The sequence below is a fragment of the Rhinolophus ferrumequinum genome, chromosome 6 (assembly GCF_004115265.2).
Source record: "Rhinolophus ferrumequinum isolate MPI-CBG mRhiFer1 chromosome 6, mRhiFer1_v1.p, whole genome shotgun sequence".
In the NCBI taxonomy this organism is placed as follows: Eukaryota; Metazoa; Chordata; class Mammalia; order Chiroptera; family Rhinolophidae; genus Rhinolophus; species Rhinolophus ferrumequinum.
The window spans coordinates 97,987,431-98,009,005 of NC_046289.1; the positions used below are offsets into that span (position 1 = coordinate 97,987,431).

A 21,575-nucleotide genomic window follows, 5' to 3' on the forward strand; every position below is an offset into this window, starting at 1 on the left:
CTTGTTCACGTGTCAGAGCATCTGGAAGTTGAGCTGTGCTTCGTGGGATACTGTGAATTAGTCATACCTTTAATTACGTTAAACAAATGAAGTGTAATTTCAGACGCTGTGCATATGACTTCTATGAATGCAATTCAACTCAGTAGTTCAAATCAAGAAATATTTAATGAGCATTTGTTTTGTACTGTAACACAGGATCATTTCATGATGAAAAGGAATCATGGAAGAGGGAGAAGAAAATAGAAGTGACTCTTTTCAAACATCAGTGGTTTATAGTATCGATTAAGATTAGTTGAGCCCCTCACAGGCCAGTTGCTTTGGCCAATGGCAGGCAGCCCGCCTAAGGGATTCGTCCAGTGTGGTCATTGCTGGCAGGTCACCGTCATACAGCTCCTGAGATTAAAATCTGAAGGTTCGGGGCCCTGGGAATCTGCATTTTAAGAAACATCTGAGAGGTTTCTTATTCACAAAATTTAAGAACTACTTTCTAAATGTTGAGTGGAAAACACTCAGAATATTGCTTCTTAATTTAAAAGGAATCGTGTTTTAGAATGAACTTCCCCTCCAAGGGAAAACAATGCATACGACGGGGTAGCTGCTATTTATTTGTGTGTAAGAAATGTTTTTTTCTAGCTATGAACATTTAGAATATTGAAAAGAATTGCCATTTCTCTGAAAGCCTTTTATTTTACTTGTTTTTCCTTGGAAATTGTCATATCTAATGGCTTTTAGTGGTTTTTCAACTATGAAATGTCATTAGAATTTGGGCTATATTCCATTAATGTAAGATCTGGAAGATTCAAAATTATAATACATTTAAAAAAGTTTTAGGTTTGCTTTATTCATTGCTTCAACTTCTGGAAGCAGGAACATAAATAAAAAGTTAAACTAAAAGTATTAGGTATATAAAGTTTTTATAAAATTCTTTCTCCAGAACAGTGAATTTCAGAGTAATTCCTTCTGTAAAGCTTTATGGAGTACATGCCAAGCTCTGTGTTAGGCCCACGAGGACGATTAAAACTTACACACTGTCCTAGTAAAGTTCACACTCTAGTGGGAATGAGATAGCTAAGGAATATATATAAACAAGTGGTTTCTGCTTTGCCAGCTTTAAAGAATTGAAAACCTCAGTAAAAGTCAATTAAATAACCTTACTGTTATAATACGTGCCAGGAACAAAGAGAATGCCTGTGTGTGTGGAGGTGGAGGTGGTGGCGATGGTGCCGGCTCACAGCTAGGCTCTCGAGGGAGTCCAGGAGGTCTGCATGGTGACGGGCAAGGGCAGTGGAGAGTTCATGGAGTGGACAGGTAATTAATTAGGTGATAAAGTAGAATTTGGTGATGGGTTGGATATTGAGGTGAGACACTGTTCAGGACGATTCCTTTGGATCGTTAGCATTTGTATACTAGGATGGATGGTGGTATCTTTTTTGGGAAAAGAAATAAGTTTCGGGGGGCAAGAAGAGCATGAATTTGATTTTGGACATAGTAAACTTGATATACCTTTGAGTTATTCAGGGGCACTTGGTTACAGTCTGGAGTGTAGTGGGAGATATGGACTGGAGATTCGTGAGACGCGTGTTTAGAGCATGGATGAGCTGAGAAGGATGCGCTCTTGTTACCGGACAGAGAAGTGAGTGGAGAAGTAGGATGAATACCAGGAGAGAGTTGTATCGTAGAAGTAAAGATGTGAGTATCAGATTTGGCTGGCAGAGTAAACATGGTGAAAAGTGAAGAACCTTTTGCATTTAGCCACCTGTGAGTCGTTGGTGACCTTCCTAAGAGCTTTAAGTGGAATTTGAAGCAGGTTGAGGGACAAGTGGGAAGGGAGGAAATGAAGACTGAAAAGTTCCAGAAATTTAGTTGTGAATGGGGATGGCCGAAGGTAGCGCTTGAGGTCTGTGAAGAATGGTGTGTGTGCACGCGCGCGCGTGTGTGTATGTGTGTGTGTGTGTGTCGGGCTAGACTTGAGCATATTTAAAAGGCAGTGGAAGACTATTTGAGATGGGTAATTTGAATATACAAGGAAAATGAAATAATCAATAGTGTAAGTTTCCTGGGAAGGTTCGAGAATATGGGGTTGGTTTTGAGCACAAGTGGAAAGATTTGTACTAGATCGGAGAGGAGAAGAGGTAAGGCCATTCTTTAACTGGAGGGAAGGAGCATAAGAATAGGTGACTATTCTCAAGGAAAGGAGACCCCCTGCTGTGTGCATGAAGAGGTTTCTTAAGCTGAAAGTTTTCAGGAGAGTTGGGGAGGGAGTTGGTTGGAGAGGTAGGATTATCAATACTTTTTAAAGTACTAGTATGAGAGTGTACCGTACAAGATTGAACAAGAAGATTGAACAAGATTTTGAATTCTATGAGGGCAGCGTTGTTTTCTGTGCCTTCCCCTCCCTCGTCTGCCAGGGCTCTGTGAGCATGTTGGAGACAGTAGGTTCTCAGTAAACATTTACCCTAAACTGGAATCTTAAATGAAAATTGAATACACAGTAACTACTCTTGACTGACTGAAATTTTGTAGACTAATGATAGGATTAATAAGTGAAGGGAGCCTCTTCCTATAACACTGTTTAATTCACCATTTCAACAAATCTCTCCCTGCAGCCTACTAAGCTTTTCTCTTTAATTAAGTACCTGATTTACACAGTAGATTTTGCTCATTTGAAGACTCAATCCATGTCTAAACAGATAAAGGTAAGAGCTCAAGCATAGTTAAGATACATTGTAAATGCAATCAGAATTTCACCGCTGGGCAATTCACTTCAAACATCCATCTCTAAAAACCTTTGTGTCTAAAAGTGGGGACTTTTATAACCAATTCCAAGTTATTCAGAAGCTGATTGTGTACTTTATTTGTCTCAAGATGAGGCAATCCCCTTGTTTCTGATTCCCTTTTAACCTACCCGTTTGGCCATTTTGTTACTGTAAGCTTATGAGTAAGATAAGGAGAAGAAAAGCCGAGAATGTAGATAAATTAATGGCTAAAATGAAGTGTTCTTTTGTTCCTGTGTGTGTGTCTGCACGTATTGGAAGCCGTCAGAAGTGACTATAATACCCAGTGTAATAAAATGGGTTTTTCAGTGTGTGAGAAGCCCTGTGTGATTTAGATCGTGGAGACAAAACACTTCCAGACAGGGAGACATATGGAGTCTTGTGGACGAGGGGGAGCCATGTTGTCTGTGTCCATCTTCACACCTCTCCCAGTGGGGCTATCCCCTTTCTGTCAGTCTTCCCCAAAGCCTCAGGCGCCCCCAGCCTCCTCCTGTCCTTGTCACTGCTCACACTGATTGCTTTGTGAGCATACGACATGCTGGCATCCGGTGACCAAGGTCAGGCAGGGCACAGAGGCCAGATGGAGGAATTCCAGTTAGGATCCATAGACCATGCCCCTCCAGGTCGTGGCCGTGCCTCTTAGCTCTGTATCCGCAGGGCCTGATACGGTACCTGGCATATTATGTGTCTCCAGAGTATTTTATTTTTGAATGAAAGACTGGTTCAAAATTACACAGTCGTAGGGTGAATCATTTATCTTTTTGCTTTTATAGATGAGAAAAGTGAGGCTTAGATTCAGTAGCAGCTATTTCTGTTCCTGTGATATAAGCAAGTGGATATAATACACGTCCCCAGCCTTCTGGGAGTCCCAAGTTAAACAGAAAGTCAAGCAGTCATTTATCTAGCAGAGTTGGGGTGTTTTGGCTTTTTTGGGGGGTGGTGTGGGCTGTGGTGCTGGTGGTGTTTCTTTGTCTTGTTTTTGGTGCCTGTATTTGCTGGATACTGTGTTATGGCAGGTACAGAGTTGCATGACACATAGCTTTTGCCCTTAAGGAACTCCTCGAACGTAACATGAGACAACATACGAATCAATATGTCTCGAAGTATATGATTAATGATTAATGCCAAATGAGTGGTACACCTTGATACATGCCAACTTTATAAAATGGAAAAAAAATGCTACTGACCCATCATCAGGAAGATACGCATTTTCAGTTGCTTCTCTAGAAGTGGGAACCAGCCTGGGTCGGGAGAACTCATATGTCTGGAAGTACATGTTAGTGATTATCGTCCACTTGCTATGAGGGAAGAGAGTTTCTCAATGTAAACGGTCCATGTGGCGATGGAGCCAGGTGATGGCTTCCTTTGTGTCATATGATGCCTTGTCACCAGCTAGGGAGTTCAGCCCATTGAATTAATTTGAGTAGCGCTCGTCTATTGTAAAATTATTTTATCTGCGTGTGTGTGCATCATGTGAGAATTCATGAATCCCAGAATTGTTTTTGAATTGGAAGGGGACCGTCAGTTGAAGGTCATGTGCTTCACCTCTTCCTTCTTGTCTGGCCCAGAGACGTTGCATCACTAGATTACATTGTGTGTTCCTTGAACCGTAACTGGCACAGGCCACTTTCTCTTGTAAGTTGTTGCTTATTTTTCTCTCTGTTAAATTTCCTTTCTTGGTAAATTTGCAAAAAGTTCTCTAGGTATAAAGTGAATGTGTCATATTTGCACAGCTTGGAGAATAGCTGAGTGTGGAAGGAGGGGTAGAAGAGAGGGAAAGGGTGTGATGGTTCTTCCAGTGAATTTAGCGGAAGTGCAGACAACCAGGAGCTTAGGTAGTTCTGGTTGGCCTTTTCGCTGCTTTTGGTTTGTGATGGTATAACTTTGCTTACAGCCATGATGAATTTTTCTCATTTTCTTAGTAGCGACGTGGGGGTATGAAGAGATCCAAGAAGATACAAGATATTAGATACAAGAAGCTGGGAAGATAATGGCATTTATCAAATGTGTTTGTAATCCAGTTGAGGGATGTTGCTCAGGTTTGCAGTCTGACTGGGGGTTAAAGGACCTAAAGAAGTTAAGTAACAATCCCGTATATCCTGATCTTTGTGTCACATGAATGCACATGACTATTTCTTCAATGTCGAGAACAGTGCCAGGCACATAGTTGATTTTCAGTAAGTATTGGATGGATAAATAGAAGGTACTGACAGTAAACATGGGGGTGTCTGAGAGCTGGGGCCTTGGAGAAGGCTGGGACCTTGTATCCTGTAGAGAGTAAGGAATTTCACTCTGTCTCATTCTGTTTCTAACTCCTCACGACCTCAGCACTTACCTTATTACCACCTCAAATCCTGACACAGCCCCTTCCTTTTGATAACTGACTTTTTCTTGGAAGCAAGCCTAACTTCTCTTGCTTTTATTTTGCCACTGCTTGGCCTTCATGCTTCCTTCCTTTTCCCAAGTCTTTGCTGCTTATGTCTGAGGATTTAGCGGATCACATTTTGGTTTATAAGGTGATTGTGTTTTCTCAGGTCCTGGTTTTCTCTTCCCTTGACGATGAGGTGAGGCGCTATCTGGGAAAGACCTGAGTTATCAGGAAAAGTTCAGAAACATCTTTGTGGTTATGAAGAGGAAAATTCTGTAGGGTAGATGATATAATAACATAGCAATTTTGAGCCACATCTTCAGGCTGTCATAACTACATTTTAATTGGCTACATTTTTAAAACACAAGTTAAACTAGTTATGTTCTCCACCCTCCTCAATTTTGGAAGTATAAAGGCCTGTTTCACAGAGAAGAACACATAAACAAGTAAGTACAAGGAGGCTTGTGTGAGTGAGCGTCTACTGTATAGCTCAGTGACTTTCTCTGATTTAAGATGTAGCTCTTGGCAATTTCAAATAGTTTGTGTTCTCTGAGGGAGAAGTCCAGTCTATTTAACTGTGTTTAGTGAAAACTAATTATGATTCTCTGATGGGAAATAGACTCTCAGACTCATTTATTCCTCCAGTAAGCATTTATGGAGAAGCTATCATGTGTGAGGCACTGTGCTTGGTATCGGAAGATGGGAGAGTGAAGAGTTATCAACCTAAGAAAGGACACAGCGTGGATACAAATAACCGTAATGCTGTGTAGAACGTGACGGCTACAGTAAAGGGGTGCAGGGTGCCTTGGGAGCTCCAAAACTGGAGCTGTGACTTCCAAACACTGCCGTGGGGTAGACGTTGTGGGGCTGGGTGGGGCAGGCTGAGGTCACCGTCCCCGTGTTGGCAGTGGGCTGTTGTGTAGGAGCTGCCGAGGGGCCCATGGGGGTGGGAGAGGAGAGGACAGATGGTGGGCGGAGGTCTGTAGGTAGGAAGGCACTGGGGACGCGGGTAACAGAAAGTGGCACTCTGAGGGTAGAGTGTTCACGTCAGGTGGCCCACGCTGCTGATGGAAAAGTAGGATGCCTGATTGGACAGGGGGTGTCGTAGGGATCGGAGGAGTGGGTTGAAACTAGGCTGCTTACCAAAAATTGGTTTTTCGTGACCATTGTTGCTCTAGTCTAGGAGTTAATTGTTTTATCATGAAAAAGAAAAAGTGTTCTTTGCTCAGATAAGTTAGAGAATCCCTGCAGGAGAGGGAGAATGATCCCGCTGTTTTAGAACGAGTTCTGTGATACACTGTATTCAGTTGTGTTGCTGTAGTAAAAGTAGTGAGTGTCCCCAGTATTCTTTAGACTTTATCAGTTGAAATTTGTTGCAGTTTTCCCTGTTGATGTCTTCCAGGATGATTGAAGGGCAGCAGTATATGATTGGGTTGGTCTCACTCCACAGACGGCGTGAGGGTAAAGCACTATCATTACCCCAATCTGTTTTATTGGGGTAATGACAATGCTTCCTATCTTCCTGTTAAAGAAGTCCAGGCCACAGCAGAAGGTTCTTAAAAAGGTTTTCGGGACACTGTGGTGTAGGGCGTGGGGTGGGCAGCAGCTCGCTACACAGATGCAGTAGGTGCCCCGTGTCTGTAGTGGGTAGGAACAGAGTTCTCCTGTTCCCTCTGTTCTCCCACGTCTTTCTGCACATCTCGCCCTCATGCCTACACACTGGCAGTGCTGGGTGTTTTCAAGATTTGGGGATCGTAGGCAAGTTGGTTAACTCCTCTGTGCCTCAGTTTTCTCATGTGGAAAGCACTGTGTGCCAGGGACTTTTGAAAAGGTGTTACATGTAGCGCTTTGTTTTCAACGAGGGGGCGGAGCAGCCTCCCAGCAGACAGAGCTGCAGATCTCTGTGAAGACCTCACATCACAGCCGAGGTCGAGCCTAGTGACACTGTTGGGAACGCCAGCGCCAAACTCCAAGACGAGGAGGGCATCCCACCTGCCAGCAGCGCCTGAGTTTTGCGGGCCAACAGCTGGAGGATGGCCTCACTCTCTCAGATGATAATACCCAGGAAGAGTCCACCATGCCCTTGGTGCTTCTGCGGGGGGCATCATCGAGCCTTCCCTCCGCCAGAGACCCAGAAGTGCATCCGTGACAAGATGACCTGCCGCAGGTGTTACACCCGCCTGCATCCCAGTGCTGTGAGCTGCCACTGGAAGTGAGGCCACACCAACCATCGACGCCCCGAGAAGAAGGTCAAGGAAGACCCCTCCGCCTCTCCTCGGCCCACAGGGCGGCCTCCTGTCCAAACTCCTTGGCCCTGGGCCTTCAGTAAAGTTTCCTCTTGTTGACGGGAGCAGTAGAAAAACAAAGGTGTTCCATGTCATAAGTGATTTAGTCTGTGGTCATATACCTAGTCGGTGATAAGCTGGAGTGTGAGCCCGGGCTGGGCTGTTAACCAGCTGGCTACACGGCAGCGTACGGAGCCGTGCGGTTTTCCCTCCCGGAATGCTGGCTCTTCTCTCACGTGCGCTCATTCCTTTCCATTCCGTTCTGTCAAACCTGCTTCCCCTGTTAACACCAAAGAGAAAGGAAAGAAGCTCTTTTTAAATTGTTTGGAAGTGTGTATGGTGAAGAGGATGCCTAAGTAGATTTTATTTTGGAGTCTTATTGTTGTTGTTTATTTACTGTCCCAAACCCTTGCTGCAAAGAGCAGAGGTTTTACTGTGCAAAGTTTGGCATATGTTGTGTGCTGCTATGCCATACAGTAGGCCCAGAATTGTGACCCTAGGAATACAAATGAGATATTAAAAATATCCTGGAGTTAAAACCTACACGGTAATTTCTATGAGTCTTTTCCCCTGAAACAAGAGTTAGAAGAGAGTACCATTAATTTTTCTTGTTAATGGGTAAAATTACCCAGGCTTACTGTTGGACTTTTTTTTAAATTTTTTACTGAGGTAGGAAGACACATAGATAAAATTGAAATGTAGATGTCGATCTTAAGTGTACTTGTTCCATCAGTTTTGACTATACTATTTATTTATTTATTTTGCATTTTCTCAGTTGGTATGTGAAAATATATTCTGATTTTAAATGATTATCTCCCTTTACTTTTTCTGTGTATTTGTTATCAAATTCATACGTATTTTCAACTCCTACCTTTTTTGCTCAGGTGTGCTGTCAAACAGTAACTTAGTGGAGGTAATCTTTTATATGAGCTTGTGGTATACTTGAATAGTTTCCCTTCAAAAGTGGACTGTTAGTGTTGGAGCTACATAGAGTGAATAAATTTCCTGGGAGGAAACGATAATAAAATATTCAGGAAGTTATTAGGAAATGAGAACTTGTGTTCTTGTTCCCTCAGATAAGCTGCTGAAACCTCTGTGTGTATGAAAACAAGTGTGCATTAGAGGAAGGAATGAGGGATTCAGCAACTTTCTACTCGGGTGTGAGGGACTTGGGACTTCAAGTGCATAACTGGACGAAAAATTTGCCAAAACAGAATTATCTGAGAATTGTTTTTTCTCTCTCAGAGTGTTTCTGTCAGGGAAGGAAAATGAGCTGGGTGACTGAGAACCCACTGGGGAGCGTGTTCCTGGGGGCCCCGTGGCAGGCAGGGCGCTTCAGGAGGACACAAGCAGCAAAGGGTGTGCCTCCTCCCCGGTTCTGCTACGTTTCCCCCTCTGACACCATGGGGTTAGCTCTGTCTGTAATTGTAGCCGCTTTGTTCTAAAGTAAGTGTGATCCTGTAACTCTCCAGGCACCATTTTAACTTTTACTGACTGGAATTGGTGCACCAGTTTTATGTAACAAATAGGGTTTAGAGGCTGACTTTTCCTCCACATGTGTTCGTGGCAGGGATGATTTACCCCTAAGTTGATTAGTTCTGGATCCCCTCATTTGCAGGGGTCCCTGCTGGGGTCTGGGGGAGGCTCTAGCTATGTATTCGGTATATTTCTATAAAATCTGCAAACTTGAGTTCCCCCCCCCCCCCATGTTTCTTAAAAGGGCCTCCAAATTGATTATTCTTCAAGCGCCACAAAACTCAGCTCTGGTTCATGAGGCAGATTGGGTGTTGATGGCTAGTTCTAGTCGACTTGCAGGTACCAGGAGGAAAATAGTAGCGAGGAGGCTGAGCGATTGCCTGGTGTTTGGAGTGGCCAGGGGTCCCTTTTTGGGTGTCAGGAGCCGTTCTGCTTCTCCTGCGAACAGAGGCCGGAGGAGGCAGGGGAAGCTGGCGTAGGGCTGGCGGAGGAGTGGTGTGGCCGCGAGGGTGCCACAGCCAGGGTGGTGGGCAGACGAGGAGGCTCCCCTTAGATGGGAAGGACGCACTTGCAAATAGGTTTCCTGTAGCATTTCAGAATAACTGAAGAGTCATCCCAGATTACATTTCATCTTGAAACTTCATAATACATTTTTAGAATTATTGAAAAAATTGAAGAATCAGTTTCTTAATTAACGGATTGACTTGAGATTAAAGTCTTTATTGATTAGAAAATTTTGCTGAAAACAGAAATGTCACTGATTCTTTTGGGTTACTATAACTCAAGATTTGATAGCTTTTTGGTAGGTGTTTCTTCTTTGTCCTTTTTTTCTTCTTCCACACTTTCTTTTCATCTCTTGCTCTCTTTTGGATTCAAAGCGCTTTCTTACACTTCTGAGGATTTTGAATGACTGGACTGTGGATAGCCACATTTTAAAACTGTATTTTAGTGTTCTGCTTTCTTTAAAAATAATTGTGGGGTCTGTGTGGCCCGGAGACAGATTTACAGTTAATAGATGTGTAATGTTCTGAGAAGCAATTCTGTCTAGTTTGCAGTAAACTGGCTCAGTTTCAAATATGCTTAAAATTACTGAACTCTTCCTAAAATTCCTTCTGATTGGACTAAATTCTCAGGGCTGATAAGAGCTTTTCTAGAAAGTTGTATGGATCTGCCACCTGGTGGTGAAATATTAACAAGTACTAAATGTTTGCCAAGACTTTAATAGTGGATTCGTGCCTTAGTAGGTGCCATAGAGTCCAGTTAGGCTCCTTAGATATATGACATTATCTTCTCAAAGTTTTTGTTTTTAATTGAGAAAATATTACTTACATGTGATAGAAGAGTGATCTTTTGATTAATGTATTTCTGTCTATTGCTTGTAGAGGACTCTTCCTGGTTTATGAAATTTGTATATTACTGAGTTGAAATCAACTCTGAGCACTTTGAGAATATACTGCTTCCTTTAAATTTGAAAGAGACATGAGCTTTTGAGAAGATTGTTGTTAATTATTCTAAAACGTTTAATATGGACTCACGGGGGAGAAAGAAAGATTACAGGACAAAGGAACATTTTTGGAGAGAGAAATAAAGCATTCTGTTTATTTACTTCAAAACACAGCAACAGGCATTTAAAGCTTTTTTTTTTTAGCAAATAGAAAGTTGAACAGTATTTCATGGTCTTCAATTGGATTATCAATACAAATAAGTATTATATACAGGGCACTGTGTTAGGTATAGAGGAGAAAGCGAATAACACCTGAATGTTTTTGTCCTCATAGAGTTTATAATCTTGCTAGGGCAGCAGATAAGCAAGTACTTACAGAAATAATTGATTACAATGTTGATAACTGCTATAAAGGATAAGTACATAACAGAGAGACCTCACCCAGGCTGGCTAGTGCATCAGAGAAAGCTTCCCTAAGGAAGTGACATTTCAGTTGCAATCAGACAGATACAAACCCAGTCAAATGTGGGTCTGTCGGTTACTTCTGAAGCGGGAAGGAGGTTGGCAAGTCTGAGGAACTGAAAGAAGAACAGGGTGGCTGGAGTGTAGTGAGAGAAAGGGGGATTTTGGTATGAAAGAAAACAGGAAAGGATAGAGGTAAATACTTGAGGGCCTTGTGTCTGCCGAGGACTTTGGACTTCATCATGTGGCTGATGAGAAACTGTTGAAGTGTGTAGGCGAGGAGTGACAGAACCAGATGAATGAATAAAACAGGGTAAGACTGAGGGAGGGCAGTTGTTTAGAAAGCCCTTATGGTAGGTAGTTTGGCTTGGACTGGAGCGTATTAGTGACATGGTAAGAGGCTGACATATTTGGAATGTATTTGGAGTGAAATAGACAAGACTTGGTGATTGGCTTAGGTAGAGGGAGATAGCAAGGATGAGTCCAGTTTCTGGCGTGCATTCATTCATTCAATAAGTATATAAATATATGTTACATAGTTTGGTCCTTAAGGGTAGAAAGTTGCATAACTGCAGTATTCAGTTCATAGTACATTATCATTATTGGACAGTTCAGGGTTTCTTATTTTGCATTTTTTTCCCTTCCCCCTTTATCTACCGTCTCCACTCCCATTTCCTTTCTCTTCTTAGGCTCCTACTATATGCTTAATATATCTTCTTGCGTATGCATCCAAGTGTATAAAATATGAAGTGTGGTTTTGTGTGTTTTTAACTTGTGCTGTACATCTTATTCTGTTCCTTATTCCACCGATTGTTAGCTGTGTGACCACAGGCAAGTTACATAATGATTTTTGTGTCTCAGTTTCCTCCTCAGTAAAATGAGGAGAAGAATATTACTTAGATTATACAGTTGTTGGGAGGATTAAGAGAGTTAATGTTTGTAATATGTTCTGTGTTGTTTGCAGTTTCCCCTTGGTGCTTTAAGGACGTCTCCATGTTGTTATCTGTGCCCTCGTAGTTGCCTCTGATTGCGGCACAGTTTTCATAGTGTGCGTCCGTTACATTTTACTTACCCATCCATTCCCTAGAGGGTGGTGACCTGGATTTGTTCCAGCTTCCGTGCCACAAATACAGCCACGATGAATGAAAGTCCTTTGACATGAATCCTTACTGACCTTTGCATAAATTTCTCTGAGATTTCAACCTAGAAGGATTGTTGCAGCATACAATTTGTATATAATTTAATTTCACTAAGTATGGCCCGATTGTTTTGTAGAATGTTTGCACTAGTTTATACTCCCATCAGCAATACGTATGTTACCATCTCCTCTATCCCTGTCATTATTTTATAGGACTTATCTTTCTAAACTTTGGCATATTAACACAAGTATAGAGTTATTTCAGTATTAGATGAATTTGCATTTTTCTGATTATTAATGAGTCTTAGAGTGATTGTAGCCATTTCGTTTGCTTCTGTAACTTTCCTCTTTACATCTTGTATTTATTTTTGTGTCAGATTTCTAGTCTTTCTTGTCGATTTGCAATTCTTTGTATATTCCTGATACCATTCTTGTTGGTTCTAGACATTGCAAATCATTTTTCTCTGTCATCTGTTTACTTTACCTATGGTGTCCTTTGAACAGAAATCCTTAATTTTAAGGTGGTTAAATCCATTTTTAAAAAATTTAAAAAAAAATTTCACTTTGCTCTTTGTGCTTTTTGTGTGTTAGTGATTCTGCATTTTCTTCTTTCCTAATACTTTTATATTTATGTTTAGATAACAGATATTTATTGAGTACCTGCTATAATCTAGGCATTGGGGATAGAACTGTGAATCATATATATACAGAGCTGAGCCATGCAGCTTAGGAAAGAGCAGTAGAGCAACTGGATGGATGTTGGTATTATTTACTGATTTAGGAAACATGGGTGATGAAGAAGTTTGGGGTAGGAGCGGGGGTTTGCTGGAGTAAAAAGATCTGTAGTTCAGTTAAATTTTTCAATTAATGTATACAATTTGTGTAATTTGTGTGTGTACGTGTGCGTTAATATTCAGTTTTATGAATATTAACACATGTATGGTGGGTTCTATAACTCCCACCATAATCAGGATACGGTTTCCAAAACTTCCCTCATGCTGGCCCTTTGTATTCCGACCCTCCCTCTACTCCTAATGCCCAGCAGCCCCTGATCTCTTCTCTGTCCCACATTTTGCCTTTTCCAGAATGTTGTGTAAGTGGAATCATATGGTACATAGCCTTTTGAGACCGGCTTCTTTCACTAAGCATAATTCCTGTGAGATTCATCCATGTCGTTGAGTGTATCAATAGTTTGTTCCTTTTTATTGCTGGGGAGTAGTCCATTGTATGGAGGTACCACAGTTTATCCATTCACCTGGTGAAAGACATCAGGGGTTGTCTTTTTTTTTTTTTTGTCCTGTAAAATCATTTTATTTTCTGTTACATAATCATCTTTCTCAGGTAATGTTACTAGAACAACCTGTTTAATGGGGTTTTATAGTTGGGGTAAATATATTTTTAAAAAACTTACTTCTATTATGCAGAGTTGTGATACAAAAAATGATTTATAGGCTACAGTTTTCAGAAGGCAGTTAGCTGGACTAATCCTGCTGAAGAAACTGTCCTTTTTAAGTTTATAATATGGAATGAAAAAATATGATTAAAAAATCTTCTGATCGAAAAGCTTGAGATCATCAAAGCAGTGTTTACTGTCCTCCACAGAGAGCCACCAGGATTTTCTCGTGATCTCCTTTGATTTCATCCAGGCTAGCTTGGCAGAGAGAGAGACCGTACAACTTCTGACAGCATGCTTTGATATCATTCATGTCGCTTTCAGAACGGGAAACCATAGTTCTGATCAAGGTCTTACGACGTGTTCCAACACCCTTCATCGCCTGATGACGCTTCTCAGCAAAGAACATTGGCTTGTTTGTGGCACGCTTCACAATTGTCGTCAAGCATTTCTCGATGTCACCTTTCATCTCCAGGTCCAGAACTTCGTTCATGTCATGCTTACTGTACTTGGCATGCTTCCAAAACACTCTGCGAAGACGGGGATAGCTTCTGGTAGTAAGCTTGGTACTGAGCACATCCACATCTGTCCCTTTTCTACTTTCTCCTGCTTCATATAATGCTCTGGCGTGTTAGTCAGCCATGTCTCCACTTAGGCCGAGATCCTCAGATCGGTCTCTCTTAATAAGAGAAAGCAAAGCCTTCTGGTAATCTCCAGATGTGTCTGAGGTGATGTCTTTAACCAGGTCTCTCTTCGGTTCTTCTCTATAGACTCTGTTAATTTCCCTGGTTTCTCTGTTAGTTCTAGATGCCACAGTTTCATTCCGAGTGTCTTCATCAGTTCCCACGCCCCTCCCGGCATCACGGAGTTCATCAGCATCTAATTGGGCTGGAATTTTTAATAGAGCCAAAACAACTTCCTCAAGGTGACCTGTAAGGGCTTTCTTCAGAACTTCGTTCAGGGGCTTTCCTGTTTCCTGGAGATAACGCTGCTTTCATCTGTTGATGCTGTGCATTGTTTCTCCTGGTGAAAATGCCAATGATGGTTGCTTCACCTGCACAGTTAACTGTTATTGCTTTATGCAGGGCAGCAACATCTGAGGATGGATGGACGCTAGGATAGGGGCTCACTGCTGACCCGCGACCACCTTCGGATCCTTTCACAGTGTCAATGTATTCCTGCTCTTCGTTGTCAATAAACCGGGCCTGCTTGAGGAATTCTGATACCATTGCCATTTTTAAAGGAGTTTCTTTTCATCCATCCACCTTCTTCCAAAGAACTAAAGAGAGTCTCTTCTTTCATCTTTTCACACTCGGGGGTTGTCTTCAGTTTGTGGGGATTACGAATAAACTGTTACAAACATTTAGATGCAGTTTTTTGTGTCCCCATGTTTGCATTAATCTAGGGTAAATATCCCAGAGTGTGATTGCTGGGCCGTGTGTTTAACTTTGTAAGAAACTGCCAACCTGTTCTTCAGAGTGGAGTTTCGTTGCTCGGCCTCCTCAGCAATACCTGTCATTGTCAGGTTTTTCCCTACTCTAATAGGTATGTAGTGGTGTCTTGCAGTTTTCACATTTATTTCCCTGATGACTAGCGTTGTTGAACACCCTTTTCTGTGCTGACTTGCCATTGTTGGTGAGATGTCCCTGTAAATCTTTTGCCCATTTAAAATTATTGAGTTGTTTACTGATGGTTGAGTTTTTAGATCTTTATGTATTCTGTATACAGTTTCCTTTGTTAATGGTTTGCAAATATTTTTTCTAACCTGTTGTTTATCTTTGCATACTCTCAATGTCTTTTGCAGAGCAAAAGTTTTAAATTTTGGTAAAGTTCAGTATATCTGTTTATTACCTTTATGAATTATGCTCTTAGTGTCATGTCTAAGTACTCTTTGTCTAATCCAGATTTACATAAGTTTTTCTCCTCTAATTTCTTTTAGGAATTTTAGTTTACATTTGATATTTAGATTTATGATCCCTTTTGAGTTAATTTTTGTGTCAAGTCGAGGTCCCTTCCTCTTTCTCTCCCTCCCTCCCTCGCATGTGGATGTCCAATTGTTCCAACCCTGTTTGTTGAAAAGACTGTCCTTTCTCTATTGAATTATATTTCCACCTGTGTCAGAAATCAGTGTGTGGGTTGATCTCCGGATTCTCTGTTTCCTCTAATCTGTGTGTCTGTGATTTTGCCAATTCCACATTGTCTTAATTACCGTATCTTTGTTGTAAGCCTTAAAGAAGTTGGAATATTCTAACTTTGTTCCTCCTTTTTTTTTTTTTAACTTTTATTTATTTTAAGTGTGTTTTTCTAGGACCCATCAGCTCCAAGTTAAGTAGTTGTTTCATTCTAGTTGTGGAGGCCACAGCTCACAGGGGCCCATGCGGGGATCGAACCGGCAACCTTGGTGTTACGAGCACTGCACTCTAACCACTGAGCTAACTGGCTGCCCCTGTTCCTCTTTTTTGAAATTCTTTAGTCATCTGGCTTATATACAAAAATTCTGGTTGGGATTATGATATGAATTGAATTAAATCCATAGAACAATTTGGGAAAAATTGACACTTTAGCTATGAATCTTTCAATCCATGAGCAAAATGTCTTTTCATTTACTTGCGTCACTTTTAATTTCTTTCACCAGCGTTTTGTAGTTCTCAGATACCTAAGTATTTCATGTTTTTGGAGCTGTTTTAAATGGTTTTGTTTTCTAATTTTGATTTCCAGTATAGAAAAATATGATTGATTTTTTTTTTTATTAGTTTCAGGTGTATAAAACAATGTAATAGTTAGACATTTACCCTCCTCACAAAGTGATAACGCCTTCCCCAATCTACTGGCCCTCTGATATTGTACATAGCTGCTACTGACTCTATTCCCTATGCTGTAATCCTCATCCCATGACTGTATATATATTAAATTATAGTTGACATTCAGTATTATTCAGCTTCAGCGTCAGGTGTACAGTGCAGTGATCAGGCATCTACATCATCCCTGAGGTGGTCCCCCTAGTAAGACAAGTGTCCATCGGATACCCTACAAAATCTTTACAACGTTATTGATTATATTTCCCAAACTGTCTTTCATATCCTCGTGGAAATTTTGTGGTTACTGATTGTGCTTTCTAATCCCCTCACCTTCTCTCTCATCCCCACCAGTACGACTGATTTTTATACTAGGACCTCGTGCCCTACGACCTTGCTTATTAACTTCTAGAAGACTTTTTGTAGATTCCTTGGGATTTTCAAGTAAACAGTCATGTCTGTAAATAGTGACAGCTTTCTTGCTTTCTTTCTTTCTGATCTGTATGCCTTTCATTAGGTTTTCTTCCCTTGTTATGCTGGCTACGATTTCCAGTACAGTTCTGAATAGCAGGAGTGAGTGTAGATGTCCTGCCTTGTTCCTGATCTTAGCGGGGAGGCAATGCAGTCTTTCACTGGTAAGTAGGTTGTCAGTTTTAGGGTTTTTGTAGATGCCCTTTACCAAGTTTATTTCTGTTCCTGGTTTGCTGAGAGTTTTTATCATGACTGGGAGTTGAATTTTGTCCAGGGCTGTTCTGCATTTGTTGGTAAGATCATGCGGTTTCCCTTTTTAGTCTGTCATTCTGGTGGGTTACATTCCTAAATATTGGAATTGATTGATTCCTAAATATTGAACCAATCTTAAGTTCCTGGGAATGAACTCCCACTTGGTTGTGACTTAGTATTCTTTTTATATATTGCTGGATTTGATTTACTAATACTTTGTTGAAGATTATGCTATCCTGTGTTCATGAGGAATTTTGGCCTGTAGTTGTCTTGTACTATCTTTTTCTGGTTTTAGTATCAGGGTAATGCTGGCCTTATAAAATTACTTGTGAAATGTTCCTTCATCTACAGTTTTCTGGAAGAGATTGTACAGAATGTTATTTTTTCTTTCAATATTTGATAGAATTCAATACTGAAACCAATGGGTCTTTGAAATTATAAAAACTTTCATGATCAGAATAGTAACATATTTATTGTGGAAAACTTAGAAAATATTGCTTAAAACTTAGAAACTAGGGAAATGAATAAAGAAAATCAAAATGACTTATCTCACAATTTAGATGATTATGATTAATATTCTGGCATTTTTATTTTAGCTTTCTTCTTCTGCATATATACTTGTATAGTTTTAAACTGCATATAAATGTGTGTGTGTGTGTGTGTGTGTGTGTGTATGTGTATTTAAAATAAAATTTGGGATCATGTTACAAATACCATGTTATAGCTGAACCCAGTATGGCTACCTGATTTCATTGTATGTCATAGTTTTACATAAACATTACTCTAATGTTGAACGTTTAAGTGTGATAAATATCTTTTATATAAGTTTTTTTTCTGACAATTTACTTAAGATTTATTTATGGAACTAGAAAGGGATCGACATATTTAGGGCTCTTCATACACAAAAAATTCATCCTTTCTAGAAAGGATGTATAAATTTTTACTCCCTAATGGATACTTTTAAAAAGTGTTCATGTGTGTATATATGTATATCATCTATATTTATATTCATGTAAAAATACATATAAAATGTTTATTAACATATAGCTGTCTTTGTGTATATACAGTTTCTTTTTAAGAAAATTTAAGAAGTGGGGTATACCACTCTTAAAAGGTTAGTTTTCCAAATGAGTAAATATATTTTCTAAGTATACACACTTACGGAGATAGTTTTGATACAGAAATTAAGGCTTTTAAGTATCAATGTGCAAAAATGCCAGTAAGAATTTATCGTGATCACGATAACGATGTGATTTGTGATTCATAATCTCCATAATTTTATTCTCTATTGATTGTGTTTATATTGGGTACACTTTACACAATATAACTTTAATGAAATTATTCTAGAAAATATGTGCTTTAAATTTTTTATAAGGAATATTTATTTCACTTGTGTCAAATAGACATTTTGATTTACAAGGTTAGTGGAACAGATTCTTTTGGTATAAAAGTATGCAAGACTCCCAAAATAGAAGTAGTCAGGAATCCGTTGTTAGGTGTATTTTGGCAAGGCCACATCTGTGTTAGTTACCATAAGTTCTGGAGTGCTTGGGACAATCTGTACCTATTGTTCCCGGTATAGTTATTTTTAGCACCCCCTCTCTCAGAATGTCCTGGTTTGGATAGTAAATTATATAGTCACTTTGTGTTTATGATAAATTGGGCCTTTCCAGAATATAAACTTCTCAAAAGCCTTGAACCAAATTTAACCAGCCAAGGAATTTTCATATTAGTGAAATTATGGAAAATAGGAAATTATCTGTGCTCAAGAAAAAGAGCATTTTTGGACACATGGTAATCCTTTGTCAACCATGGTTTCCAGTGGCAGTTTTGGAAAAAAATCTGGTTTTGTATTAGTGTACCAACATTTTAAATTTCGCCATCTCGATATATATGCAGTTCCACTCAGTTTCCTTTAACAAAGTAACAGGACAAGAGCGACTGCTTCCTCTTGCTCTAGACCATGTGTTCAGGTCTTTGCGGTAGGGGAAAGAGCAGAGATTGGATTTGCGTAGCAGTCTAAATATATAGATAGAATCCTAGAGTTGAAAAATGAACTTGAGCCATGCTTAATTTGTGACAAGCATTTTGCCAAGATTTGCAAAATGAAAGAGGAATCCAAATACAAAGAACACTCTAGGACAGTAGGAAAAGAAAGAAATCCGCATAACGTAAAGCTGGAGGATGATTAAGAAATTTGTTCTATGCATGTTTTGTCATAGGTACCAGTCTAGGCTCTGGGGATGAGCGCTGAGTAAGACACACACAATCCTTGCCCTTATGGGACATACAGTCTACTGAGGAAGATGGCGCATTTAAACATGGAATTACAGTGAAATGGGGGAGGCGTTTATGGTGTGATGGAAAAGGAGACTTCAGTTGGAACCAGAAAATGTCTAAGTTCCATTTACTCATATACTTCACTCAAATTAGGCATTGAGTACCCAGAATTTAAAATAAGTACTAAAGCTCGAATCGTGGTGTATTGTGTTGGGCATTCACTCTTTCCTGTATAACCAAGCTAGGTGCATTTTTGAAGTTGTTCTTGCTTATACATTTTATATGAGTTCTTATGTTGGCTTAAATTAAATCAAAATCTCAGCATTATAGTAATAACTTTTCTTATTAATGACACGTTTGTAAACTGTTCTAAGTCCACTTGTATAGGAACTTTATTTCTGTGGGTTTACACAGAAGTGAGTTAATCTGGATGCATTTATCGTTTCCAGTGTGGTAAGATTCTTTGTTTACATTTCAATGTGCACACAGTTTATTGCAGTAAATATTCCATTACAAGACTATTAAATATTTTAAGAATTCCGGAAGTTGTGCTGCTTAGTATACGTAGTACACACTACTTGTAGCTGTTGAACACTTGAAATGTATCTAGTTTGATTTATGATTTATTGTGAGTGTAAAATATACACTGGATTTCAAAGACTTAGTATAAAAAATGTAAAATACCCCGTCAGTACTCTTTATTGATCACGTGTTTTAATATTTTAGATCTATTTGGTTAAATACAGTAAAAGTTCATTTCATCCGTTTCCTATTTTTAATGTGACTACTAGAACATTTAAAGGCACAGTGGCTTTCATTATGTGTCTGTTAGACAGCACTGTCCTGAAGCACCTCCTCAGGGTCTCAGATTCTTTAGAATGTGCAGTAGTAGTCTCCCCTTACCTGCGGTTGTAGTGATCTGTGATCAGCCATACTCTGAAAATACTGCTTCTTTCACTTCAGTTCATCTCATCATATAGGCATTATATCATCTCATATTATCACAAGAAGAAAAAGGGTGGTGAGTACAATACCATAAGGTGTTTTGAGAGAGAAGGCCATTCACATAACTTTTATTACAGTATATTGTTATAAATGTTCTATTTTATTATTAATTGTTAATCTCTTACTGTGCCTAATTTATAAATTAAACTGTCATAGGTAAATTAAACTGTCATAGGTATGTACTCGTATGTACAGGAAAAAACATAGTATATATAGGGTTTGGTACTTTCAGCTGTTGTAGGCATCCACTGGGGGTCATGGAATGCATCCCTGCAGATAAGGGGGGACCCCTCTAATGCTTTGGGCCACAGCTTCTTAACATTCCTCCTCATGAACTTTCTGGATGGGAAGTGCAGCTGGGTTTCACATCGGATTGGAACTAGAAATGTGATATTATGAGACTACCTCTGCATCTTTATTAAAAATTTTGTTTTTCTTAAGTCAATTCGCATGTAATTATGTTGTTTGTAACCAAAAGCGCCTTCACTAAGTCATATAAATGTAAGTCTTGTGTTCCAAACAGGGTTGTAAACTTGAGGACAAAGGCGGTCTATACTTGCAAATGGCCGGCTACACTGTAAGTGGGATACACACTTGTTGAGCTGAGGACGTGCCTGAAGCCCCACCATCTGTAGCAGTGATTTTCAGTTGCTTAGAGGAGAGAGAGGACACTTAGGGCAATAGTGATCTGCAGAAGTGTCGTGGAAAAGGTCGAATTTGGTAGTTCTTTTCTTAAACTTTTGAGGAACTTCCACACTGCCTTCCAGAACATACAACGTGATATATTGGTGACGTATTACAGAATTGTACACTTGAAACCTGTGTAATTTTATTAACCATTGTCACCCCAATAAATTTTAATTAAAAAAAAAAGGTCGAATTTGAGCTGTGACCCATCACAGCAATAAAACTACCTAGCACTGTGCCACGTGGCACTTTCCGAAGGCCTGAATGGGGCCGTCATAGTGAAGATGGATGAAGCCGTCCAAAAGTCTGCGTCGAGTAAATGCAAGGCAGTGGGGACTGACTGGACCCGGAACTGAAGACAAAAACTAGAAAACCCGCTCATGAAGGTCACCAGACTTGTGATTTACCAGCATTTATGGAGAGAATTTTATCTTGGAACAGAGTTTTATGTTTATGTTTATATGAGGTCAAAGTTGTGTCAGTATCATTTAACGGCTTTTTAATCGTGAGGTTATAGACAATAATGATTTAGGAGAAGGGTGGAGATAAGCAATATGAAGGCAGTAAGTGTTACAGCTAACAGGCATGAGCCTTGTATCAGTCAGGCACCAATCAGGAGACAGAAGCCATACCAGGAACTTGTGCAGGGAGGGCAATTTTAATGAAAAAAATGGTTATTCAGGTCAAAGGCAGTAAACTACTAAGAGGAATAAAAGAGATCTGAGAGTGTGGAGGGAGGTGCATC

General features: G+C 40.0%; 1 protein-coding gene and 1 pseudogene across 8 annotated transcripts in view; one reads left to right on the plus strand and one right to left on the minus strand.

Moving 5' to 3' along the window:
• The window catches only part of NEO1 (neogenin 1), a 213,742-nt gene that overhangs the window by 16,326 nt on the left and 175,841 nt on the right, over nucleotides 1-21,575 (plus strand). The window lies entirely within an intron of this gene.
• On the minus strand, nucleotides 13,534-14,575 carry LOC117023080 (annexin A1-like; annotated as a pseudogene).